General features: G+C 47.6%; 1 long non-coding RNA gene across 1 annotated transcript; it reads right to left on the minus strand.

The window, feature by feature from the left end:
• Nucleotides 1-1,728: 1,728 nt before the first annotated feature.
• Nucleotides 1,729-6,050, minus strand: LOC119298846. The gene is made up of 6 exons (XR_005145991.1): nucleotides 5,843-6,050; nucleotides 5,683-5,739; nucleotides 4,467-4,584; nucleotides 3,325-3,530; nucleotides 2,238-2,323; nucleotides 1,729-2,127 (listed from the first exon to the last, which is right to left on the minus strand). It is a non-coding gene; the product is annotated as an uncharacterized LOC119298846 (long non-coding RNA).
• Between the last annotated feature and the right edge of the window lie 670 nt (nucleotides 6,051-6,720).

Here is a 6,720-nt window from a genome sequence, read left to right on the forward strand (position 1 = left end):
GTGATTATGTGTGGAGTTTCAACTTTAACTAAAATCATTTAGTACCTAAACTAAATACAAAACAGTAGATAAATAAGAAAAACAATAAACAAAAAGAAGTGAAAACATAATACCTAATCTACTATACACTTAGGCCCAATTATTACATTAGTAGCCCAGCCCAACTCCCCTTTTTCTTCTTCCTCTCTTCACAGGGCTGGGTGGCCGCCGTGCACCCGTCAACGTCGCGGTTCGGCCATGTGTTGACCATCCCGTGAATCCCCGGCGTCCTACAAGACCTCCCTCGACGTCGTGGTCAAACCCTAGCCCACACTCTTCCCCCTCCCTCGCGCCGCTTTCCCGCATCGCTCAGCCAACGCCGTCATCGCCATGGCCACCATTATTCCCGCACGCACCAAGCTCCCCGCCGGCTGAGATCACACCTGGAGCATCACCTGCCTCGTCCGTGTCGACTGGAAGAACTGGATCGAGATGGAGTGGACCACATCACCAGGATCGACCTCATCCCCTTCCTTCGGTCGCCGCCGTTCAACCTCGTCGATCGCCGTCATCTGCGCTTCTAAACCTTCGCCGAGCCACTCGTGTGCTCTAATGTGAGCGCCTGCACCTTTCTCCTTCTGAACTAGCTCGGATTCGAGCTCGAGCACGCCACCGCCGTAGCCATAGCTCCATTGTCCGCCATGGCCGGAGCTCTTCGAGCTGCCGCGCGCTGCTGCTCTCGTGTACGCGCTGCCTGCTGCTCGGTGCTTCTAGCCGCGGTTGTTGCTCAAGCTGCCGCTGCTCGCCCGCGTCCACCCGCGTGTGCCCCCGCCTGCCCCGCCATTGCAGACGCTCGTCTGTTGCTGCAGCCGTCGCCCCGGACGACCCCTGCCCGCGCCGTAGGGACGTTCACCGCCTTCGTCGTTCGCCCCACACCGCGGCCAGGCTCCCTCTGCTCCGCCCTGCGCACCACCTCGCCCCGCAGCCTACTGTTGTGGCCTTCCCCGCCGCCTGCCGCCGACCATGGTCCAGCCATGCCCGCAACGGCCGGCTGCACCGGCCGTACCCGCACACGCCCGCGCTCCCACGTATCGGCATCCCCGCCCGGCGCTGCTTGTCGCCGCCCATTGGCACCCCGAGCACCGTTGTTGCTCCCTGTTCTAGCCACCACCACTGCCCCTTTACTAATACTAGATGACCCGTTGCGCCGATGGCGCAAGGGGCGAGAGTAAGGCATGTATTGTGAGAGTGAACATAGATCAGTAGATGGATGTGGTGCCCATGAGTAAATACGGTCATGCACTTCAATACATGGAGAGTAAAGAGGTGGTTTAGCTATGTAGTCTTCTGAAAATAGCAGGAGAAGGAAATATAATCTCAATGCACCGAGTTTTGAAATTATGTACTGACTCTGGATTTTTAATTCCTGCCGGATGCTTGTTGAGATTCAAAGAAGGGCAAAAGGAACCTTGCATGGTTCATCAGATGGCAGAACATGATACTTGGCCTATGAACCAAAATTCATGCATTCCCTTTGCATGAAGCAACCAAGCAAAATCAGGAGCAAAATAAAGAATTGATAATGTTAGTATCCCATTTAGAAGAACAAATCAATCTCCAGTGTTCCAAACATTAAAGGAAGGGCAAAAGAATCTCTAATGATCAGGAATGTACATTACGTTTACTCTGCGAGATGAATAAATTAGTAAGAAAGGAACGCCTTTATGTTAGCAAGCATACCAGTAAACATAAAACATAAGAAGGTGTGCACATTATAACAACAAGAAGACTTAGATTAAGTAGCATGGCCCAGCGGCATTTACAATGAGTAGAAAGTTTTATAAGGAGATAAGGTAGAAAAGGCCCGCGAAGATATTTACAACGCATGGAACCTAATCTGTTCGAGGACCTAAATAGAGGAATTGTCATGACAGTGGCTCGACATAGTTCTTCAGGTGTCAAAGCCTTGCCTTACAAAGGTGCACAAAATAAACCCAGTGCGTGCCCAAAAGTGTGCTGAATTGATGATCTTCAGTCCCGATGGACAGACAGTTGATGAGATGCAGCAGAGGTTAGAAGCTGTGTTCAGAAACACACCCTTCCAGCGGCGGACTTCGCTTGATAAGCAAGAAGAACACAGAAGATACCCTGAGGAAGAAAAGGAACAGAAGTAATTATTGTACCATCACACACTCCCTCCATAAAGAAATATATGAGTGCGTGCAGAAAATATGGAACCCAAGAAGTGCCTGCCGTACCGTATGTACATATGTAGCTTAATCCATGGAGGAACTACTGCCTCGCTTTCTTTGGAGTGCCAGCTCCCTTTGCAGGAGTGTTTGCCCTGAGTTTGATTCATTAATAATAATAAAAGTCATGTTAATAAACAACTAAAGCTAGAGTGTTATAGAAACAACAAGAACATATAGATTAGACACCGTAGCAAATTCAGTTGTATAGCTAATTAGTTTGTATGAACAATTGTATAGGCAATTAGCTGGATGAACAAAGCAAGTGAATTTGCATGGAACAGCAAGAAGTGCGTGTACATGCAAAAGAAGAAAGGAAGAAGAATGCATATTACAATTTGAAGGCAAAAGGATATTTTATTGAGCTTATTATTAATTTAGACATAGCAGTCATCGTGGAAAGAGCTTGATTAAATAGCACTGCACATCAGCGAAGGAAAAACCATTTTTGAGATGTATAGATTTTCTTCTCAAAGGACAAAAGACCCATCAGGTTCTTAAAACCACGGGCTACAAAGCAAGTTATTTTGCTTGCAACAGCAAGTATTCCCTGTACATGTAAGAGGAATGAAAGAAGAATGCATATTACACTTTGAAGGTAAAAGGATGTTTTATTCAGGCTCTTATTAATTTAAACATAGCAGTCATGGGAAACAAAGCTTGATTAATTAGCATCGCACACATCAGGTTAGAAGAAACCGTTTTTGAGATGTATAGAGAAGGATGTTTTTGTTTTCAAAGGACAAAAGACCCATTAGATTCTTATACCACAGGCTGATTTTACTGGTTAGACATCTAATCTACAGTGCGTTGGTGAGCAACAAAACAATAAACAAGCCTAACAAGGAATCTAGCCTACCGGATACTGAAACCTGACGCTAATTTTCTTGGATAGCTAATGATCCTGCATATAATAGTGATCTATAGAACATCTAACCAACCTGACAGTGAACCTGTATTCAGTAGCTTTTTAAAAGGTATGAGCAAAGCAAATAGACAAAAGAACTACTGGAACTTAGAACTGCATCAGGAAGAATTGAGCCAATTAATAATGTAACATCACAATTCATAGTAGGAGAAGAGGAACAGAACATACGCTTCCTCTTCCGAACAAGGGGAATAGCAGGTCCGACAGGGACAGTAGGCAAAGCATGGACAGCACGAGCAGCCCGGCGTGGGGCAACGGCACGACCCAAATGGAAGCACGCCCCAAAGGACCAGGAGATCACGCAGGAACAGGTCGGCGCGGAGGCATACCGCAAGCAAAGGAACTACGGCCACGGGAGAAAGGACAGCATAATGCTGCAATACAAGACAAAACAAACAGGCACAGCACATTGAAATTGCTCTCATGGGAACTAAATAATAGAAGCACATCAAAACAAGCCACGGAAATGGAATAATAGAAGCACAACTAAATAACTAAATTGCTCTCATAAAAAATAATGTACGGGCAAGATAATAAGGGGTGACAGCAAAACAAATTTACGAACTGAACCCAGGAACAGGGAATACAATATCATCATCAAATAAATAGAACAATCGAACAAGAACAACACCCTGGATTGACTAAATACAACACACAGACGCTAGAAGCCTTGAGTAAGGATAGATTAGGAGGCGGCTATGCATAGGCACAAGAGACACTAATAGATGGGGCTGCGGTGGACGAGCGTGTACAAGCAAGAACCCTCTCCAAATAAGCTGCATAGCGACAGCCGATGCAGCAATAGCAATCGCCGCGTTTCCACAATTCCTATAGACAACAACGCATTCATAGTTGTAATCTCTAACCACAAAGTCATACAATCCCTGCAAAAACCTAAGTGCCTCACGAGCAACCTGCTCGTACGCTCCCGCACAACCCAGACACGCAGGGCGGCAGGAAAAAAAACTTCGTGCCATCACCAGAACACCATCCCCAGGAAGCTGAATCTCTACCCCAGCAAGGACATTGCCTTTCCCATCGACCTCACACAGATAGTGGCTACCACAGCCTATAGAATAGGCACGACAAAATGTACTACAACAGGCATCCTAAGCATGTGAAGAAACGATAGAATCACAAGCAGTTCGAGAGCGATGAGTAAAAGCAGCCATAAGGAACAATCATCAACAAGTAATAGTAAAGAAAGACACGAAACGACACAATGCACGTAGCACACATGGTTAGAACCAAGCAGGAGACTAACTTTTAAAAGAGCACAACAAAGGAAAGGGCAGGGAAGAAGATGGAACCTTGGCAAGATGAAAGACAAGGCACGGGGCGTGAGGTGAACCAAACTGCAGCAGGCCTTCCACGAACCAGGAGCGAGGAGATCAGTTGATCGGGCAGGAAGACGTCGGAAAGGAGGACCTACAGCACATAGAAAATCAAACAAATGTAAGTAAACGTGCATTAACCCATGGACTCCCTCGGACAGAGTAAGATTTCGCAATATATTCAAACATAGCAGGCCCTAGACCAAACAAACAGGAAGAAGGAAGGCAAAGAAGGATGACAACCGCAGCACACTGAGCACACTGTGCAATGCCACCGTGAAAAAGGAAAAATAGAATACTTTATTATGACTAAGTGTAGCAAACCTGATGACTATGAAAGGATATAATTATTGGGCTGACCAAATTCGACTGGTATTAACTAAAAGTCTTTTTCTCCTGAAAGAAAGTGAGCTTTCACTCACGTGAATCCTTACATGCTTCAGGTTTGCTAATTTAATCGGTACATGCTTCAGGTTTGCTAATTTAATCAGAGCAAATTGATGAGCCTATGGTGTAACTGTATGTATGTACTGAACAAAAAGAAAATAAAATTAACGAGCTACTTGCACGTCTAAAACTGACAGGAATACAAACAAAGCTTTTTTGGATTGAACCTAATATACTCATCAGAGCAAATTGATGAGCAAATTGATGAGCTTAGTATGTATGTGCTAACAGGAACACAAAAGCTTTTTTGGATTGAATCTAATATATTCAAACATAGAAGGCCCTAGGCCAAACAAACAGGAAGGAAGGGAGAGAGGATGACAACCGCAGCACGTACATGTGTAGGAAGAGCAGACAAAAATTTAATGAATAAGAACAAACTCCAGTCAAACAAACAGAGGTATTTAATTAGGTGAACAGGAGCACTGAAGGGTAGACAGCTCAGGAACAAACCTAAATAGAATTCACCTGGGGCAGAACCCATGGGCATACAAACCTAGACAAAACACAAAGGAGTCCTAAACGAACCGAGCCAATGCCTAAACGTACGGACCGCAGCAACCAAAGAAGAGAAACATATGCAAGAACACCTCCTAAAACCACCACACATCTGTAAAAGCATCACACAGCGGATCCAACACTCATTCATGTTGCAGAAAAACAAAGAAACGGTCCCAGCCCGGCAGAAACCTAGTCACGCATTTCATCGAGCAGATCATAAGCAGGGTAGCAGGCAAAACCTCACCTCACAGAGGAGGATTAAATAGACGCACAAGCGGAGAGCAAACCAGACGCAGCAGCCCTGCAAACAAGAGAAATGAGAGGGAAAAAGCAAGAACAAGTCAGCAGAGATCAATCTATGACGGGAGCAGCGGGAAATCAACCAAATAGAACAAGAACCTTACCCTAGCCAAACGCAATAGCAGCAGTGCGAGGGGCCATGACGGAAACAAGCGGAGGAGGGCGAGACGAGCAGGCGAGGACCGAGAACGGCGAGCGACAAGGAGCGACAATGGCGGGCGAGCGGATGAGGGCGAGGCGAGGAGATGCAGGCGGGGGAAGTGGGATGAGACGGGAGGCACAGAGGGAGAGACGAGCAGAAGGAGACCACGCACCCTGACCGAAACAGGCGCTGTAACTCCTAGAGAGACCTGGAGAGAAACCCAACTCGCCCAACGCTTGGAACCAAGGACAGGAAGGGGCCACCTGCAGCGTGACGAGGTCAAGCCAGCCCGCGTAGCATCACGCAGAGGACGAATAACCTCTTTTACCCAGCGGGCTGAAGCGAGCCGCCCGCGTAAACAACGGAGACCAGAACGCTGTGCACCCACGAGGCCGACAGATGGGGCCAGGCGCGGCTGAAGCCGAGGCGCCGCCGCTGGGTGCAATAGAGGGAGGTAAAGAATGGCCCACCAGCCCGCGAAAGCCGCACTGCCCACGAACGACGCACTACCAGCCCACGGTAAAATACACATGCACGCACAGCCCGTCCCGCTGCAACGCTGGCAACGCACAGCCCGTCCCGCTGCAACGCTGGCAACGCTGGCCCGCGCGTAAGCCTGGCCCATCCATCAGCAGCTGTAGGCTGGTCACGCGGCGTACAGGAAAACGAGCGATCAGATGTTGACCACGGTATTAAAAGGACGCTGGCGTCGGCCAGCGAGGCACAACGAGCGAGCCGGATGAATCTGAACCAACGATGGCGCTAGATCAGCGGGTTGCGTAGCTTGATTTATATGTTCAAATACGGATGTGTACTGTAGCTATTGCTAGCTTTAGGAAT

Source organism: Triticum dicoccoides, chromosome 5A (genome assembly GCF_002162155.2).
Source record: "Triticum dicoccoides isolate Atlit2015 ecotype Zavitan chromosome 5A, WEW_v2.0, whole genome shotgun sequence".
NCBI lineage: Eukaryota > Viridiplantae > Streptophyta > Magnoliopsida > Poales > Poaceae > Triticum > Triticum dicoccoides.